Genomic DNA, 21,700 nt, shown 5'->3' on the forward strand with positions numbered 1-21,700 from the left:
CCTTTATCAAGTTAGTTAACATAGCTTCTTAGTAGCCAGTTTTTAGATTGACATGTTTGCTAGCAATAGCCTCTATTCAAAACATTTGCAACCATTTTTTGCCATGAGCAAATGTTAATATTACATATACACTTACCAAATACTAGGTTCAGAGTTCAAGATAAATTCTAGTTCTAGCATCCAAAAGACTTGAAAAACTCTCAAGATTGGAACATTTTTTCAAAAGCACTCACAATTATTTGCCAAATGAGAGCTTCTATTTTCATGGACTACTATGTAGGAAAACTATTTTTAAATTTAAGAGCAATTGGAAGATAAAGGAAGTGACATTTGGAAATTGCACAGGAAATTTGTTATTCAGAAATTCATGACAAATATCAATAAATTTTCCTTTCCATTTTCACCGTTCAATACCAACAATTACATCACCAATGGGCATGCCTAGAGACTAATGGCGGACTGAATCTAACAGCCTTTGGCTGACTCTCCAGCCTTCAGCTATGCCCAGCTGATAATTAACTTCCAGAAAATGCCTTACACTTCCATCACTATTGCTTAATTAGATATAACTGGTTACCTTTAACATACAGCAATTCTGGTGAAAGTGACATGCTGACACAAGAGTTAACCCCCAAATTCATCATGGTAGGGAAAACATGAAGGCCACAAAAGTACAAGATAATTACTCTCCACAAAACTTTCTTTTATTCTTTTCTTCAAATTAAATTTAGAAATTGAAAAGGTGCCAAAATCAGAGCATTTAAGGAGCAATCTGAGTAATAACCACAGGCACACAACATTTCCTTGGAAATCATGAGCATCTGGGAGTTAATGGCTCAGCTTTAGATCTCAGGCTGCCTCAATGACTTGAACATCAGTCTATTGAGGTAAATCAGGGGAAAAAGTAGTCAATCTAACAGTTGCTTGGTGTTGTCTTGACGCAACAGATATAAATAATTTGGACTTATAGAAACATTGGCGCTCTATAGACAACACATAACTGAAATCCATAAGATATCACTACTTAAGGGTATTTGTTATCTAAAATTTAAATTATTTCCTATTCACTTTATTCTCATGTCTCCCTAAAATAGGAGAGTAGCTGATTGTGCAACTGACAGCAGCATGAAACAGCTTTGCCTACAGGAACCAAGAACAAAGGCAGGTGAGAACCTTTGTTCTACACTCGCCTACAGGAAGGGATGAGAATACAATACTTCTAAGGGTTTCAGTTTGCACAGCAGGCAGCTCATCAAATCGGGGAACCATGGAATGTTACTTTCCCAGGTTTGTCTAATGTTTTCTGCCAATCAATTGTTTTTCTATTCCTTCGAACCTTTGGGACATATTCCACTCAATCATTTCTGCTTCCCTTCATAACAATGGATTTATTAAACATTAAAGGTGGGAAATAATTCCTGTGATTATATAGGTACTTGTTTTGCACAAAGTTTCCTCATATTTCAGAGACTGGAGTCCTCAATATACATAAGGTGGTAAAAGAGTCTCATGGCTGATATCTGGATCCACAAGACCCATTCTCTTGGGAAGGCTTCTGAGATCCATGAGACCAGCTGCCAAGAAGTAGGCTTCTTCATGGAAATGTCACCTTATATAGTCATTATTTCCATCTTCCATCATATAGGTCACTCATCCAGGACTCCAAAGCCACACAGATATTATACAGAATTGGAGGAGAAAACTACCCCCATACAAACCCATACATCCATACTCAAACAGACATTGACAGGTGGCATACTCATACACAGAAGTGACAGAAATGAATGACCTTAGTAACAGGATGATAGTTATGAGTGAAATCCATGAAAAAGTTACTTCCCACAACCGAAGTTTTACTGTCTAACCAATGGGTGGCCATGCCTGATTCTAGAGTTGGTATGCAATGGGCTCGTCGCAACTCTTCTCTAAGCAACAACTAACATCAAGAACAGAGACAGGGAATTGTCATGAAAATAGAAGAAAGGTTGATAGAGCCTAAGCCTACAGATTTGCTGTAAGGCAACCATGTTCCTACAAATATTACCTAGTCAGAAGGAGAGGACCAATATATACCAAATATCAGTCTCTGGCAAAATAAATTAATACACTTTAATGCACCTTTTAAATTTATTTTTAATGGAAGATATTGTTATCTCTTCTATGTTTGGAAAGTCTAATTATTGTGTTTACTCTAGGAAAATGGTCTCAATAAAATCAACATTAAAGGACAATTAGTCTGGGCCCAGCGCAGTAGCCTAGTGGCTAAAGTCCTTGTCTTGCACATACCAAGACCTCATATGGGTGCCTGTTCTAATCCCAGCGGCCCTGATTCCCTGCTTGTGGCCTGAGAAAGCAGTGGAGGATGGCCCAAAGCCTTGGGACCCTGCACCCACATGGGAGACCAGGAGGAGGCTCCTGGATTCTGGCTTTGGATCGGCACAGCCAAGCACTTGGGCTGTGAATCATCAGATAGAAGATCTTGCTCTTTGTCTCTCCTCCTCTCTGTATATCAGACTTTACAATAATAAATAAATAAATCTTTAAAAAAACCTAGTTAGCCTAAAACAGGGTAGTAACACAAACACTACAATGTAATGATGCTTCATGTTATCCTAAATAAAATTTCTTTAGAGATAACTGAATGCAAAGTTTTAGAAGAGAAAGTGACTTGATAAAACTACATAATAAGTTATCGGAAGACCACCAACCTAGAAATTTGGATTTTCATGTTACGCAGCAAGTCTAAATAACTATTTTGCAAAAAGCATTGATATCTTTAACCTCAATCTCCTTCAGTATTTAAGTACCAGGATTGCCTCTTTCTCCTAAGTTCTATTCATTTCTTCAGAGAGGGAAAGTAAACAGAGACCGAGACCTCACTGTAATGAAGTCCACCTCCTCAGCAGGCCACTGAAATTCAAAAGTTTGCTGTCTCCAACCTGGAAGCATTTAATAACCCTCAATTATTTCATAATATTGCTCCCCCTCCCCCTTTCTGGGTTTTAAAAGAACTGTTTACAAAGATTACTCAACACAATTAGTGATACATGATAATCAGGGCAACAGAAAGGAATCCAAGAATGAAACTTCCAAAGATATTATATGCATCATAGTGACTCCAACAGGGAAATACGTAAAGATCTATGAAACAGAAAATATGACAAAAGACAAAGATTCCTAGTGTCCTATCATTATCATCAAGGAAGAGGACACATGTAGTAACAAGGGCAATTGCTATTCCTTGTCTCAGTCTAAGTCACATGGAAAGAGCAGGATGTGCTAGCTCAAGACCTGCACTTCGCCTCCCACCCATCAACTTCTCCGTATGTGCTTTTTAAGCTGTATCACCACAAGTAGACCATATCAAGATGGCAAACGCAACTGTGCATGAAGAACTCAGGCAAATACATTACTGAAAGTAATTGATCAATGCTAATGGTGATTTGATTTGGTCAAAGTACAAAAAAAATATTTTGAAACACTTCAATCATCTTCTACCCTGAAATGTCCACTGTTCTCCAGTCAGTCTTCCAAACAGAGCTCTGTCTTCCTCTAGTCTAACACCCTTTGAGCTGTTGAGCTACTGTTACAGTAGAATGACACACATACTCCCTAGTATGGGGGGCCTACCTCCTAAATTCTCATACATGCTTCTCATTTTACTTCACACCAGCTTTCCATTTGTTTTTAGAATATGCCAGGCTTTTTCCTGTCTCAAGGTCTTGCATTTGCTGTTCCCTGTAACTACCCCTTTTTTATGTGCTTCTTGTTCCTACTAAAATGCCACCTTCCCCAGAGATAACTTTTCAGTCACATCACCTAGGCTTACCTTTGTCATGATCTGCAAATATTTTATTTATAAATGAACATGTTTTTATTTTGTCTCACTCTCCCAGGAACACACTCTCCCTGACACAGACAGGACAGTATACTGTTCATAATATTCAAAGAATCCTCATTTACCCAATGGGGTTCCTTCCTTCTGTATGTAGTCTTCCCACAATGTTAATGAAATTATTATCTCTTTTCCTTTACTCCTTATGCTTATGGAATTTTAAAGAAATTTACCTGTGATACCTCAGGAATATTTTGGCTTATTATCAGGGGCTTCTACTAAAATGTTAGGTTGATAGTTACAGTTTGAAAATATGCTCCCATAGGGCAAGAACCATGTCTCAGTTTCTTTTGAGATCATATTCTTTTTCACAGTGGTCCAGAACACTTTGTACTCGATTAAAAAAAATGAACACCTACTATTAAAATCCATGCTTACCTTGAAGGTATGTATTAGGATACAGAGGTAACAAATCTAAAACACCTAGCATTCTTACTGGCACCTAGCCAGTAAGTAAGGGGCAGCTATAGCAGAGTAAAGCTTGGTGCTGGAAGTGGGGCTGTTGAGAAATGTACTTTGATAGTGGGGAAACCTGGATCCACACACTGACTTGCTGCCTTCTGTGTAACCTTCGGAATGTTGCTTCACCTCTCTGATCTCTAATTGCCTTATTTGAACTTATTTTCTCAACAATGAATCTCTGACATTTGAGACCCAAGTATTATTGTTCAGGGCTGGTACAGTATTGGTCAGCATCTCTGGCTACTTTCCCACTATTTCCCAGGAACAAAATCCTAAATTGTAACAGCTGAAAGTATCACCAAACATTACCAAATGTCCTGCCTTCCATCCTGGCCTACTGAAGGCAAAATTCATCACAGTGGGTGTCATTGGACTTGATGATGGATGTAAATAATATGGAGCTACATATCTCTCTTTAAAGAACAAGCATGCATCTTGGAAGCTCCTTAGTGACCCTTGGAGTTTCTCAGCAATCTGCAAGAGCTCAGTTATTCTGTACAAGGGAGTCTGGTCTACCTATTCCAGACCAGGAAGACAGGAAAATGCACTGGTGAACACAGAAGTCATCCAAGTCCCAGAAAGCCTCTGGCCACTACATTTGGTATTACTCATCCTAAGGGAAACATTTTCTCTGCTGAATGAAGTGACTTGGTGTTCCAAGAGTACTCTCAGGAATGTGCTGTGATTAATAAGCAGAGTTAGGCCAAGCCAAGTCCTGGCTCAGGTGATGAGCAGCAAGAATGGGAGGGTGGGAAACTCTTGGGGCTGATATAAGTAACTTCCTCAGAACCTGGCCTTCCTATCTAAAGGGCCCTGTGACTGGGGAAGATGTATGTCTCTACCGAAAAAAGGAAAGGGATGAGATTCCCAGACTTACTTTTTTGCATTCTCCTCTCATAAGTGCTGTTCAAGTATTAAAGGTAAGTGTGGATCACACTTAGCTAAAAGGCAAATTTAGAAACAAATTCCTGGACCCATTTCCCAGCATTTCTAATTGAGGTGGTTTTGGCTGGTGCCTCAGAAGTGGCATTTCTAACAAGTTCCCAGGTGGTAGTGATGCTACTGGTCACAGATCATGTTTGCTGAACAACTGCGGGAATTCCTTCATTTTGACTTTCCCAAACATCTCTGACTGTCAGCATTCCCCTCTGCCTAGCACAAACACAATCTAAATTAGTGGTTTCAGCTAGTTTAGAATTAGAATCACCTGTGGGACTTTCAAAACCTGAAATACCCAAGGTGCCGTACCAGTCCAATTAAGCCAGAATCTCCTGACTGGGCCATGAGAATGGAAGGGATTCAAAAGTCCACAGGCGATTCGACTGCACAGCTCTCTTTATGAATTACTGTTCAAAGTAATGCTTGCACTCACACTGCAATGGAAATTCCTCTGTCCCAATGGCAGACTCTGCTCCCTGGCTGTATTACTTCCATTTCTGCCTACACTGCAAATGCCACATACCCTTGTGCAGTGGCATTAACAACCATGTAAAAACTTTACAATTTTCTGAAAAATCAATGTATTCATATTAGTTGAAAGACAGAGAGAAACTGATTTCATCTGTTGATTAACTCACCAAATGCTTGCAATAGCAGAGAGTCTACTGGCATAAACCAAGAGCTAAGAGTCCAATCCATATTTTCCATGTGTGAGGCAGGGATATAGCTACATGATCCATCAATGTTGATCCACAGGGTTGCATTAGCAGAAAATGAGACTGAGCAAAGTGGGATTCAAATCCACACACTCCAATATATGAAACAGGCATCCCAAGTTATATGTATACTGCTACACCAAACGCTTGTCCCATTCTCCATGTAAAATTATACGGCAGTGCTAATTTCTACATCAGCCATTCCAATTCAATCTAAATATGGGGGTTTGCTCAGGAATCTTATAGATTAAATTATATAAAAATATAGACTTTAAAAAATATATTTTAGTGTTATTATTTATATACTGTTTTAGATAGATATAATAGTTTTGTAGGTATAGGAATTGTTCCATCCCCATCCATTTCCTCCCTCCCCACGATCCCTTCCCACCATTTCCCCCCATATTATCACAGTGGTATAGCACTATAATAACAGCTAAAAGTTTACAATTTTGCTGTTTAAGTGCTCATAGCATTGTAGGCATATGTAAAGGTGGAAAATTTGGTTTTCTACTGTCAATGTATATTTAACTCTTTCATCAGATTTACAAAAGGTTTCAGAAATTCAACAACAAAACAATTCTGTTAAGAGATGGGTGAAGGAAATAAGCAGGCATTTTTCAGAATAAATTCAAATGGCTAATAGACATATGAAAAATGCTCAGGTTCCCTAGCTAGTTGGGAAATATAAATGAAACCACACTGAAATTCCACCTAATCCCAATGAGATTGGCCTACATTCAGAACTCTGCTAATACTGCTGGTGTTGATGTGGGGAGAAAGGTACCCTATGCTACTGCTGGTGGGAGTGTATGCTATTGCAGCCACTATGGAAAATTGATCTACTGTTGTATGATCAAGCTACCCCATTCCTGGGAATATTATCCAAAGGAAGCAAAATCAACCATCCCAGATGATGTTGAAAGAGAAATGGATAACAGAATCGTGGTACATCTATTGCATGGAATACTACACAAGCATTAAAAAGAATGAAGTTCTGCCATTTGAAGCAAAATGGTTGCAAAATTGCAAATACGCTATGTTCTCTTTAATATAAGGCGATCTTCATGGAAAGTGCAAAACAAATAGATGTATAGGCAAACAAGTATGTACAAATTCTCATAGTTTAGCTTCCTGCCATCCACATGATTAAGCTTGCAACTCTTGAATTTGGTTCAACCCAGCCCCAACCCTTGCAGACTTTTGTGGAGTATTAGGCACTGTAAAGCACTGTGTATAAGTATCCATTCTCTCTCACAAGCTGCTGCTCCTTCACACACCCTCTCAAATTAATTAGCATTAGCAAAAATATACATATGGAAATATCTTGTATAGTCCCCACACTGATAGTTTCTTCATACATATCCAGTATCACCTAAATATTAACTAATATCAAACTTCAACTAATGTGAAATTGTCTTTCTTAGGGGAAAAAAACTGTCTACCAGCTAAATTCTTTGGCTCCAGAGAAGGCATCACAATATCTTCACTTCAGTTTTCTAAATACAGAAAGTAGAATGGTCCAAGAGAGAGAAAAGGTGGCTCTTCTACTTAGGGATTAGCATAGAGATTGACAAATTATTTTTCTTCCAAAATGTCACTTAGAATTTCTTGAAAATGTTTATGTGTCACTAAACTCAAAATGTTGTTGTCATACATTTTGCTTTTAATGTGAATGTTTCTGGCCACAGTATCCTGGGAATTGAAACATCTGGCCAACCACTAAAGATTACTTAAAGTCTAGTTCTAGGCCTTGTTTTTGCAATCCATTTTTGCCTCTTCCTTACACACATAACCAAAGGGCTCTCTGTCGTTTTTTAAGAAAACTCCCAGCTACCTCACTGTGTGTGAGTGTTGATCCCATCAGTTTTTCCTTGTGTGTGTGTATGCGGGTGGTTAGACACATGCCTTTTGTTGTAATAACTACATACTTCCTTTAGAATCAGAGAATGATATCATACCTATAAACAGATACTTTCCTTACCTGAAATAATCATAGCCTTTTATCTTAAGATTTTTCTCAGGTAACATCACAGGCTAAATTGCTGAAGAAAACTTATTTTCTCCTCTCAGTCTTTTCCATTTTTAGAGCACTAAATATCAGAGGACTGAGGGATTCAGCTAATATGCTCTAGAGTGTACTCTCCAACTTTACACCTGTGTCTTAAATGTGCCCTCTAATACCACACCTCCTCTCACTGCATGCGACAAGAGCCCTGCACTGCCTGACAGTATGCTTCCCTTCAGGTTTTCCTTTTCCGTTCGGAAAGTTAATCTCTGATCCAAATCTCATGGGTGAAGGGAGAACTTTGCTCATAGTGATTCTCAGGCCTCCTGGGATGTCTAGAGAACTCAAAAAAACACACATCAAGAGTTCTGTTGGCAAAAAGAAATTCTTTGTTTTTATTGTTAATGGCAGAAAAAATTATACTTCAATGTTGCTTAAAATTTATGTTTGCAGAAAGAAATAAACACCATCAAGATCACCCACAGCTCTTCCAGCAAAAAAGCTATCTAAGCAGCAAACTGATTTTACTCTATTAGGAAATACTATACTTACTTTCATAGTTCTCAACTATTTCCTTTCATCATCATTTAGTTAATGGTGGCTCATTCCAACCCCAGTAATTAAAGAATATTCATTCAAGTATTTCAGTAATCCCTCTTGATTAACACTTTGATGGTAACCACAAGACAAATATTAATACATGAGTTAATCTTATAAAATACTATCTATGAAAAATTGTGTGTGTGTGTGTGTGTGTGTGTGTGTGTGTCTGATTTAGGCTTTCTCTTTACTGTATTTCTACATAATATATAATATGAAAGGTAAGAAGAAGGTCTTTCTAATTGATCAAGACTTGAGTTCTGGTTCCTGTTGCTTCATTTAAAACACGTGCTGGCAGAGTGGGACCAAAATAACTAGAGAGAACCCTGTCTCAATTTAACTACAGAAAAATACCAGAACAATAAAGGTAGGGCCATATTTCCAAGTGATTGATTTAAGGAACTTTTTAAAGGAGTGACAGGGACAACAAACAGCAAGGAAACTCCAAACGCCAGAACAAAGAGACTACACCAGGCCACAACCACTACAGCATCTACACTAGCGCCATGACATGGGGGCAGGGTACACACCACCTTGCTGGGAAAAGGTAAGAAGACTGCACTCTGGCCCTGCCACTACCACAGACTGGCAGCCTTTACTCTGGGGAGAGTGCACAGTCCCCCCTGACTTGAAGTCCATTCTAGAAAGTTGGTTGAATTTCCAGTGACTATTTTAATATAAACAAACAAACCCACATTGTGTCGCCCCCCCCCCAACCAAAGCACAAGGATATCAGACGCTGTGACAGAGTCAGTACTAATATTTTTTTGACTAAAGGAACAGTTATGAGCCCCACTGCTACCACAAGGTGCAAGAGCCAGGGGAAGACACTTTTAAGGGCAGAGAGCAGGACCACTGCACCTTAAAGCTGTGAAAATTATGTGCACAAATCCCACAGCCATGCTTACTCACTAGCTCTGTGATATGGGGAAATTCCTTTCATCTTCTTAGGGCTCAGCACCAATACCCTGTAAAGAAGCTTAGTGGACCAGATCTGAGAAATATCCCCTTTCCATCTCCTTAGCACACAGCGTTGAGTACTCAAGGCACAGGCCCCAGCATCACTCTTGCATTCCCTGTGGGAACTGGGGGCAATCCTCTGCGTGTCCTGCAGATCTGGAACTGCTAATATTGGGACTACAATCCCTGGAGAAACTCACATTCAGCTGACGCATCTACAGAACCCCATGTTGTGCACAATAATACCTGTGCTTCCACAGTCTCCAACAAAACTAGCTCTTATGCTTTGAGATTTAGGTTTCAACTCTACTACATCCTAAACTATGACCATTCCTACTAGATGCATCACAGCAGACACTGTGGGACCTAGAGAGTCATCTATTTGCATTCCATGAGTCCAGAGATCAACTGCCAATACAAAATCTTCAGTTCGTCTGGCACTCAACCTGTAGGACTCGGGCAAGGGGATCCTTATACCCCATCCCATTCCACACTCCCCACCACATATTGGACTTTTGGTTTTATAAGCCCCAGCATCTGTGATGCTCTCCTGGAAGGAAATAGGAAAAGTCTCCTCTACTTCATAGAGTCCCAGAAGCATTCAAGTTTTCCTGGAAAGACAAGGGAACATCTGCCACTGTGCCCCTTAGCACCAAGAATGAGTTTTAACCACCACAAACTTAACTGTGAATGATACTGAACTTTCTTGGGACTGAAGATATACAAACTAGGAAGCTCATATTTACCACAAAGTCATATTTCTACCTCCATGAATAACTGTAGTATTTGTAGGCACTGCTGACACTATAGCTAAAAATCACTCAGGGGTTACATTTCTGGGGTCATCTACAAAAAAGATGAAAGGAACAATAAAAATCATATATAACATTCCATATAAACAAAGACTTTTCCAATGAAAACTATTTTATAAAGAATGAAGTGTTACACCAGATGTGCAGATATCAACACAAAGACACAAGAAACATGGACAAGTAAGGAGGCATGGTACATCCAAAGGAACAGAATTGTTAAAGATCCTGACCTGAAGGAAAATCATGACATGCCTGAAAAGAATTCAAAATAGTGACTGTAAAGAAAATAATTGAGATGTAAGAGAATAATAGAGTTTATACAACTGAGTAAATTCAACAAATAAATTAAAAAGAACCAAACAGAAATTTTAGAGCTGTAAACATTAATTATATAAAAATGTAATTGAAGGGAAGCAGAGGAAATATTTTCTGGTGAACAGGACTTTTGAAATAACCAAGCTGGGTAAAAATAGAGAGAAGGTAATTTAAAAGAAGGAAGAAAGTGATAGTCTACACTCCCACCCGCAGGGAGTAGGGTACCTCTCTCCCCACATCAACACCGGCAGCTGTTATTAGTAGAGCTCTCATCGTAAGCCAATCTCACTGGAGTTATGGGACATATGATTAGCAATAAGTGAACAAACATTTGTATTATAGGAAATGTGAAGTAGAAATTTTTTTAAAGATTTATTCATTTTATTACAGCCAGATATACACAAAGGAGGAGAGACAGAGAGGAAGATCTTCCATCCGATGATTCACTCCCCAAGTGAGCCGCAACGGGCCGAGGCGCGCCAATCCGATGCCGGGAACCTGGAACCTCTTCTGGGTCTCCCACGCGGGTGCAGGGTCCCAATGCACTGGGCCATCCTCAACTGCTTTCCCAGGCCACAAGCAGGGAGCTGGATGGGAAGTGGAGCTGCCGGGACTAGAACCGGCGCCTATATGGGATCCTGGGGCATTCAAGGTGAGGACTTTAGCCACTAGGCCACGCTGCTGGGCCCAAGGAGTAGAAAATTTAAAAGGCATTGTGAACTCAGTGAATAAAAGGTAAAGATTTTCTAAGTCTTCAAAGAGATATGTTCAGATACAAGAAACTCAAAGGAACTCAACCTGACTTAACTCAAAAAGATATTTTTCATTTGATCTTTTTAATAAGTCCTTGAGAGACAATATTAGATCATTTATTTGAGATATTTAGGTTTTTTGTAAGCACCTGATATTACAAATGTCCCTTTCAACACTGTTTTTGCTACATCTCACAGATTTTGATATTTTTGTTTTTATTTTCATTTCATCAAAAACAGATTTTTTTCTCATTATTTTCTCAGTGACACATAGATCATATGAAAGCATCATTTTGTTCAAAAGGTTTTTTTATTATCTTTTTCATTTCTTCAACAACACATTGGTCATTCAGTAGCATGCTATTTAACTTCATGTTGTATTTTTCTTCTTGTTGTTGATTTTGTTTTGTGGCTTTTAATTTAAGGGGATGTATAGTAACTGGCTAATAGAGAACATCATATCCAGATATGAGGCTACAATGCAGTATGCATCTCTACTTTTAAATCAAAGATGTACTCCCAAGGAGACTGAATATATATTTTGACAATGGGATGCTGGACTCTCTGCTATTGCCAATGCCCACAATGTCAGGATACACTTAAATAGCAGAATGATGGACTTATGACTGTTTATGAAGGACTGTATTTTTATAATAATATGGGGTATCAGTGGGTGGGAGTGGATGGGCGGGGGGAATCCTAGAGCCTATGGAACTGCATCATAAAATAAATAAATGAATAATCAAATAAATAAAAACAAATGAGAACGGCTACACTTGCATCAGATGAAACAGACTTTAAGTCACAAAATGTGAAAAAGACATAAAGAAAGACATGAAAGAGGATATATCCATGAGATGTAATAGGATACATACATATATACATATATAGTTATATATATATATAATGAGTCTATCTCTTGAATCTGAAAATTTCTTATGGAACCACAATAGACTCAGGATAACCAAAAGGGCTATGAGAAAATAAGACAGAAAAAGAAATGCCACCTTTTATCCCTTATATGTGGGAAGAAAGAGAAAACCTCAATATGAATGTGTTTAACTAGAGGATGTGAGGTTAGTTTACAGGGAATTTTGATTAAAAAATAGGGCAAGTTGAGTGCCATTTATCGATTATGCCAAATATATTGATGTAAGACATTAATAGCAAGAAAGCTGAGTGTATTATGGGATTCTGTACAACTCTACCATTTTTTGCTTTGTCAGCTTAAAAGTATTCTGAAATGTAAAGGTAAGGAATAAAATATCCACTGGTAAAATCTTTTTCTTCATAATTTATCATAAGCTTCCCTGAAACTCATCAAAAGCAATTCAATTTGGTCTCAACATCATATTCGTCAATTTACAAGCTCAGGTGATCCTCCACACCTTCAGGAAATGCAGTTCTCTCTCTGTAAACTATGGAGGAATTTGCCTCACTTATGTAGTTAAAAAGAAGCACATTTCCAGCTAATGTAAAGCACTAGAACATCATTACCAATTTCAGATGTTGAAACCTGGAAAATCATTGGAATAAAGAAAGAAATATTCCAATTAAATGGGTGCCTTTCTTTGCACTCATGCCTATCACAGTTTCTAACTCTCCATTCAGTAAAAAAAAAGAGTGGTTTTTCTTCTGAGGATGGCTGTCCCTGCAGGGAGTACAGATGAAAGAATACATTGTGCCAAGTTAGAACCCACTCCAAATTTGTCTGAGAAAAATTTCTCAACAAATGGTATTTGGGTTTGTTTACTCTTGGCAGGATTTCTCTTTTTTAAAAAAAAAAAGACATTATGATAATTGTAGAAAGCCTCAAGTCATCCAATGTCCTTAAAATAGCATTTAGTGGTTTAGGTATAAGTGATCATAAAGACTAAACCATTTCCTTATAAACCCATATGATTAATTGAAGTTTTAGTAAAAATGCAGTTGGTCTCTGGTAATCCTGCTAATGGTAAGGTCTTCCAATGTAGGTCCTACGATGGTTTTGGTACTAAGATGCAGATCATTAGGAATGTTCATTTCCTTAAAAATACAGTTCCTAGTGTATACTAAATATTTTTACATATCATTTCCAATATTATGGCATCACATGAAATAGCTAAACTATGCACTTGTGACGCACAGAAAACTGAATGCCAAGGAGGATAAGAAGCATGTCTCAAATAACAAGTTGCAGACTGAGGGTCTCACAAGTGCCCATTCAGTCATCCCTAGAACCTAGCACTGTTATGCTATTGCTGTAAATGGAACCAGGGTTATTCATCAGAGGACCTTATATGAGATTAGCCTGGATTATCCAGCTAGGCTCAAGATATTTACATATCTTTTTCACATACTTTTTTTTCTTACAGATGTATTTATTGAATTGAAAGGACAGTTACAGAAAGAAAGGGAGTGAAGGAGGCAGAGAGACAGAGAATGGAGAGAAGGAGAGGAGGAAAGAGGGAAAGAGAGGGAAGAAGAAGGGCAGGCAAAAAAGTGAAGTGGGAGAGGAAAACAGAGCAAGGTAAGGGGGTGAAGGGAGAGGGGAGGCAGACAGAGAAGAACAGGGTAAGGGTGAGGGAGGGAAGGAGTTGGAAAGAAGGGGATACCCACATCCCCTCAGAATGCCTGTGCTCATGTCACAGTGCCACTGAGAATGCTAGTTTCCGGTTAGTGCAGGTTGGGAGGCGGCAACTGTTGACTCATCTAGTTTCTTAATGCCTTGAGTTCCGTACATGGAGGGACTGGGACAGGTGAGAGACTACAGAGGAAGATGAAGATCCACTTTCACTCACTGTTGCCTGTGAATGAGCGCATATTTCTGTCTGACTCAAAGGTTCTTAACTTCAACGTCTGTCTCTTCACAGATAAGACTCTTCCACCAGAAATAGCAGTATTAGAAACAAATGTGGTATTTTTCTTTCTTGGATGGTGTCTAGAATCTGAAGACAGCCCCCAGATGGTGGAAAGCAATAAATGAGTGGGTATGCCCTTTAGCCACAAACCACTTAATTCTCACAAAAATTACAAGAACAATAATGAGAATACAGATTTTCTATAAAGGAATACATCCCTGCAACACCATTCTGAGACCTTGTGAGATCCCGAGCAGTGAATAAGATATGCCCTGCTCCCCGGCTACTTACTGGAAGGAGCTTTTTGTTTTGTTTTGTTTTAAATTTTTTCTTTTTATTTCTTGACACCAACGTGCTGCCATTTTCCTTTTTTTATATGTACGTGCTTTAATTTTATTATTATTTTATTATGTAGTTCCATTTGCTAAGGAATTTCCCTTACTCCTTCCACAAATCAGCTCACCTCACTGATTCCCCAATGCCATTACAATAGTATAGTTCCTCATAAACTGTCCATCATTCTACTATTCAAGTGCATCCTGATATTGTGGGCATGGACAATAGCAGAGAGTCCAGCATCCCGTTGCCAAAATATATATTCAGTCTCCTTGGGAGTCCTCCTCTGATTTGAAAGTAGAGATGCATACTACATTGTAGCCTCATATCTGGATATGATATTCTCTATTACCCAGTTACTATGCATCCCCTTAAACTAAAAGCCACAAAACAAAATCAACAACAAGAAGAAAAATAGAAAATTTATGATGACATGAAGTTAAATAACATGCTACTGAATGACCAATGTGTTGCTGAAGAAATGAAAAAGATAATTAAAAACTCTTTTGAACAAAATGATGCTTTCATATGATCTATGTGTCACTGAGAAATTAATGAGAAAAAAACGACTTAAATGAAAAGCCACAAACAAAATCAACAGGAAGAAAAATAGAAATTTACAATGCCATGAAGTTAAATACTGAATGACTGTGTTGTAATATGAAAAAGAAAACTGTTTCAAAGAAATGATGTCATGCCATTTGAAGCTGATTTTTCAGGTTGAAGAAACTAGCTCTGGTGGTAAACTAACGTAGCTAATAAGGATCTCTGTACGTATTCTATAATAATTACCTTAAGAGGGATGATGGGATAGGAAGGCAGGGTTGATAATAAGAAATGTAGGATGGGAAGTATCAGCATGTTCCTAAATTTGCGTGTGTGTCTGTTTGTGTATTAAATACATGAGATCTGTTCAGCTCATATACATAAGTTTGAAATATAAAATTCAGATGAAAAAATAATTGTATTCATGTACTAAATTAGATCTAGTCTCTTCATCCTAACTTCACAGTGATGTGAAAACTGATTAAAATTGTGTTGTAATTATGCATTTCTTGTGATTCTGAGCATTTAATGTATCAACAAATTCCTTAAAATACAGAAAAAATCACAGTTATCACAATATTTTGCATCAGTCAGTACTGCAAAAGGATAGGAATAGCTTGAAAGGCAAAAACTCTGAGGGTCCCTGACTCAGAGAGTAGATTACAACTTTCAACCTCTTTCACACCATGATGATAATGATGGCAATAAATAATATTGATGATAAAAACACAATATCAGCGGCTGGCATGGTAGCCTAGAGGCTAAAGTCCTTGCCTTGAATGTGCCAGGATCCCATATGGGTGCTGGTTCTAATCCTGGCGGCCCCACTTCCCTTCCAGCTCCCTGCTTATGACCTGGGAAAACAGTCAAGGGCGGCCCAAAGCTTTGGGACCCTGCACTCACATGGGGGACCCAGAAGAGGCTCCTGGCTCCTGGCTTCGGATACACTCAGCTCCGGCCAATATGACTGCTTGGGAAGTGAATCAACAGATGGAAGATCTCCCTCTCTGTCTCTCCTCCTCTCTATATAGCAACTAGTGTTTACTATTTACTGAGTCCCAGGCATTTCCCTACATGATAATTTCCATGAACATTTCTGAAATGTACTGTCAGGCCTCTGGGTATGCCAAAAATTTAGTAATGAAAACATTAAGATATAAATGGTTCAAAGACCACAGGCTATGGTGGCCAATGACCACAAGACTTCTTCAACCCTAATTTTTCCTCATTCCTAATATTCCTATATTTTTTACTTTTTCTTTTTTCAAACATAAAACTTACCCGATTAGCTAATAACTTAATTTTGATGCTTTCCTCATTCTCATGAATGTATCCAATCTACCACATGCAGAAAAACTGTGTATGAAGTATTGCATCTTTCTATAATTTTTCAGTGTTATAACAAAGTGAATTTTTATTTCATGGGAAATCATTTTGTATTTCATTTCATAGTTTATATTCTTGATTCAATGCACACCTGAGAAGGTTACAATCAACACTTAAAAATGATTCTGTGTTATTCTTGCTCTGAAGTAATTATCCTAAACAAAATTTCTATATAATCAGCATCATTTCTACCGGAAGCTATTCTGATGGAGTGAGTGAAAAACACTGAATGTTGTTATCATGGTGATACATAGGAGTTCCAGTGTTATGTATCACCAGTAGAATAGAAACCAAGTTAGTATGCTTAGTAATTTGTTTTTAAAAAGTGGAGGTTCTCATTTTAATGTTTCCAGCAATTCTGAGATGAACAAGGCAGATGACATCCTGATTACAGCAATAATGGAGGCTGAAGTTCAGAGTTGTTTTTTCAAGTTTACTCAGAAAAAATTGCATGACCAAATTAGGAACATAGCTAGGTATGCAATCCCAAATTAAGTATCTAAACAAGATGGCTTGAATTTAATTAAGTCACTATAATATCTATTTATTTGACACCCACTATTTTATGTGCTAGAATCCATATAAGGCCAAAAAGATGAGCAAAGCAAGGCATGCTTACACAAGGATGATGAATGAATGAATTCACATAGGCCATTTCCAGTTTTATCTAGCCCTCTAAGAAGAGAAAATATAGACTGGGTTTTCAAAAAGTTCATATATATTATAAAATCCATTTATTGAGACCGATTTTTATCAAAATAATTTTGATTTTATCTGTTTTCCATGACATTTTAATGTGTTCTTGCATGTATGATGATATGCTGGTATGATAACAGACTTTTCCTCCTGTAGGAGCCAACTAGAAACCATGTAAAGTGTGCAACCAGAAAACCTTCTAAGATCGGCAACCTGGGTGCTAGTAGCAACACTGGGAAGGAAAACAGCATTAGATTGGGTTATTCAATTAACATCAGTCATCACTCCTTTTTCATTGAAAATTACTTCAGAAAACTTGTTTTATTTTCCTTGTTTGAATTTCAGTACAACAACAACAATGAGAATTGAAGGAGGTTCCCCTCAAGAGTCTGAAGAACTCTACATCCCAAGTAAAACCTAAGGATTTAATCATTACCTCCACACACTTAGATGTTGGAAGAGATGTCCGTGCGCATTTTCATTGAATTAAACGTCAACAACCCCTAACTGTTGGTATGTTTTGGCAAGAATACTATAAGTAGCTGTGCCCCCTGGGTTTTGCATGAATCTAAATACAGCCGGGCATATGTAACCACAAGTGTGAATGTTGTCATTTAGAGGCATGTGCACCACCAGGGTAGGAGAAGGTAGGTGTTCTCCTTAGCTAGATGCCTTACAAGAATTGCCCTAGACCAGATGATTGCTATAAAAAGGGGGGGCATGGCAAGATTTATTCTCTTTGGCTGCCTGGGCACTGTGAAATTAGGTGTGGAGAGGACAACTTAACAGGAATCCAAGCATCCACATAGAGATGTAATGGTTTTCTCTCATACACTATGGAATCTGTGATGACTCACCTTGGCCACTTCACACACAGCATAAATGAATTTAAGATGACAGTTTCAGATATCAGCATCGTGCACGGGCCACCAGTCATATTACCAATGCATACCTTTTTAATATAAGGGCAATCAAACGAAAAAAGAAAAAAAGCTTGAGTAACTCCATGCAAGCCAGTCCCATTAGTGCAAATACAGACGGAACAGTTTCTGAAAGGACAAGATGTTGTCCAAAGCATAAATTCTGAGAATCTTTTCCTTATTAGAAATGATCAAATGGAAAACAGCTCATCAAAGTCCTACAGAATAATGTTCCTAGAAGGTTTCCTTTGAGACCCAGAATAGAGGTTCTGTTAATATTTTCCGTTGAATTGCATTCCTTTGCTCATGTTTAAAATAATGGGAAGCAGGGGAGATCTGTACCTTTTTTTGATGCATTGAATCATCAAGAGAGTGCTCTTTTCCTCTGCAAAAGAAAACCTAAAATACACAGCCTCTGGTTTCTCCAGATGAAATCAGGTAGTTCTTCATCAACTATCTGCCTCCTACCATTTCACAATCTACTCCCTTCATTGTAATACTTTGACCATGCAATTGAAAATGGAAGCATGCTGATCTCAGCAGATTGGGGTATGCTAGTAACTTTGATTCTGTTTAGTTGGCATTAGCAAACCCTGGGGGAGTCACTGAAACTTGACACAATAAAAACTAATCAGAAGCCAAAACAATTAATAGGAGGTAGCAAAAATGCTACAACATCATTGAGATAGACAAAGTAAAAGGTGGCAAAATGAGACCCAGGAATAATACAGCCACAATCCAGTAACCCTGGGCTTACAGAATCCCTCAGTGGGACGCACAATCAATCAACCACCATGAAGTTTTAATGGAGAAAAAACTAACTCAGCAAATAACTTAAGGAAAACAATGATTTTGCTGGAATAACTAGAGATGTATTGGCAACCTCAAATCAAGAGGAAGTGGAATGAATATGCTAATAAAGAATACTGAAGATAAGTCATTGTCTTCTTTAACACTGTTGTGTGGAATGTTGTGGCAGTAAAAATGCAAGAGTGCTGCAAAAACTTTGTGGAAATAAAATGTAAAAATTTGGTATAAATAATTTGAATTTTTAAAAATATCCCTTCAGTTTCTGACTCTGCAACTTACTGGTATATGATATTCAATGAACCACTTAAATCTTTGAATCTTTATTTCTCATCTGCAAAGTGAGAATGATTGTACCTCTCCCTGACTGCTTAACTGCATAGTATTAATTAAGAGTGTTACTCACACCCTCTGGACTATTCTGGAAGTGTTATGGAAGGAAGATAAAGAAGGGTAAAGGGAATATCATATATGAGTTTCCCTGGATAGAGGGGTTTTGTGAAAGGGGAACAAAATATCCTCAGGACCATGGTCAAATTCTATGCCAATGCTAAATAATGGAGAACTTTAGAATTAAAGAGACCCTTAAGACCACGGGCTTGCTCACTGCAGCTCATGCAAGGAGAGGGCCTTGAGTTAGAATCTCCTCACACTACTTGCTTTACTTTCAATTTATATCCACACCCTTTTTACCCAAAGCACTTGTTCTCCAAACTGTGTCCCTGGTAACTAAGTCTGTTTCTCTATACTGGTGACAGAAACAGAAACAACAAATTCATCACTTGATATTATTTAGGTGGGTTCAGATTTTCTAGCTAAAGCTTATTTCCCATTCACAAAGCAGACTGAAGAAAACCAAAAGGCTGCTGTTAACACAAAAGGTATGTAAAACACTGGGGTTTCTCATAAAAGAACAGATACTGTACACAATTTCAAAATTGCAGGAAGGGGTCAATATATATTGACTATGATTTCAAGTACCTAAAAATGAGGCATTCAAAAGGAACCCTCCTGTGGATTAATTTACCAATGTAAAAGGGATTCAATCATTGTAACACAATGTCATCAAGCCATAGTTAAAAATTTTCTCATCCACTGAGAGCACAATTAAAAAGATATTCACAGGTGTTCACAATTGAACATTCAGTATTATCGACTTTACAAGCATCTGGCTCCTTAAGACAATGGAGAGTGGTAGGAACTTCCTTGAATCATCAGCCTCATCATAGAATGCCAGGCTAAGTAAATTTTAACACCAATCAATATCCAAAGAGAACTGAGTATGCAAGGTTTCCAAAATTATGGTGGTCAAAGGTTGTTTTCTTAGTTCAGATTACCTAGAAGCATATCCAGAAACAGGAATTCTCTGAGAGAAGACCTAAGATCGAGAAGGCAAGGCAAGGAACTAAAAATGCAAGGCTGTAGTGCTACAGAGAAGGGGAGACGATGAGCTTGGCAACAAATACAACCAGCAGCTAAGGTATCAGTCCACCTGTTTAGTAAAGCAATCTGGGCTGAGAATCAATAATGTCCACTACCCTGGCTGAACATCACCAAATACCCTGTAAACCAAACTCCTTATGCTGGTCCCTCTGCTTGAAATTCTCTTCATGCACATGTCTGCATTCACTCCTCCGTTCTATTTTTTGGGTCATTATTCAAACGCCGTCTTGTCAATGTAACCTTATCTAGCCCACACTCAATACCAATACTCTTCTTCCCAGCTTGAAGTTGCTCTATAGCAACACTGCAACAAAATATAACTTCAAAAAACATTTATTCTATTTAAAACACAGCGTTACAGAGTGAGAGGAAGAGAGAGAATGAGGAGGGAGAGAACAAGAGAGAGACAAAGTGAAAACAAGAGCGAGTGTGAGAGAAAGAAAGCATGAGATCTTCTACCCCAATGGTTCACTCCGCAAATGGCTGCAAATACAGGGACAAGGCCAAGCCAACGCCAGAAGCTGCATTAGTGTCTCCCACGTGAGTACAGGGGACTATGTACTTTGACCATCTTCTGCTATTTTTCCAAACACATTAGCAGCAAGCTGGATCAAAACTGCAATAACAAATATTGGAATAAGCATTCATATGGGATGCCATAATTGCAGATGTTAGCTTAACCTACTGAACAACAATGCTGGTCCCCAAATATGCCTTTCTTGAGTCTGTTGTATCTTCTTCCTGTCTTGAATATCAGCTACAAGTGGGTTATTTTCCTTATTTCATTTTAAATTCAGTGATATATCTCCAGTGCCCAAAACAATTCTTGGTCCATTAAATATGTGTGGGATAAATGAATATCTCCAGATTGTTAATGCCCTCTCCCCTAAGCTTGAGCTAAGTGGAATATATTTCCAATGTCCACATTCCCCATTGTATTTCATCTACAAATTTCCTGTGCATTAAGTTCCCTTTAAAAACATTTACAGTAATGGTCTTGTTTATTCCCACTTCATATTTTCAAATGTTCACCAAACCAAGTACATTCACTGCATTCACAAGGGTTATGAGTCATGTTTGTTTTGAAAGTAAAAACTGCTTAAAGCTACCAATCCAGCCAGGCATGAGGGACAAAACACTGGAAGAAAGAACTCACTGTCACTTGTCAAGTGGACAAATAAAACTAAAATATAATGAAGGCACATAGTACATTCTAAAATGGGCCCAGGTGTGCCTCCACATTCCATTAAGCTGTGCCTGAACAGAA

General features: G+C 38.2%; 1 protein-coding gene across 3 annotated transcripts in view; it reads right to left on the reverse strand.

Annotated features, from left to right (window-relative positions):
- Positions 1–21,700, reverse strand: part of FGF13 (fibroblast growth factor 13) — a 541,249-nt gene that overhangs the window by 224,602 nt on the left and 294,947 nt on the right. The gene's annotated exons all lie outside the window — the stretch shown is intronic.

This window comes from Ochotona princeps, chromosome X (assembly GCF_030435755.1).
Source record: "Ochotona princeps isolate mOchPri1 chromosome X, mOchPri1.hap1, whole genome shotgun sequence".
NCBI lineage: Eukaryota > Metazoa > Chordata > Mammalia > Lagomorpha > Ochotonidae > Ochotona > Ochotona princeps.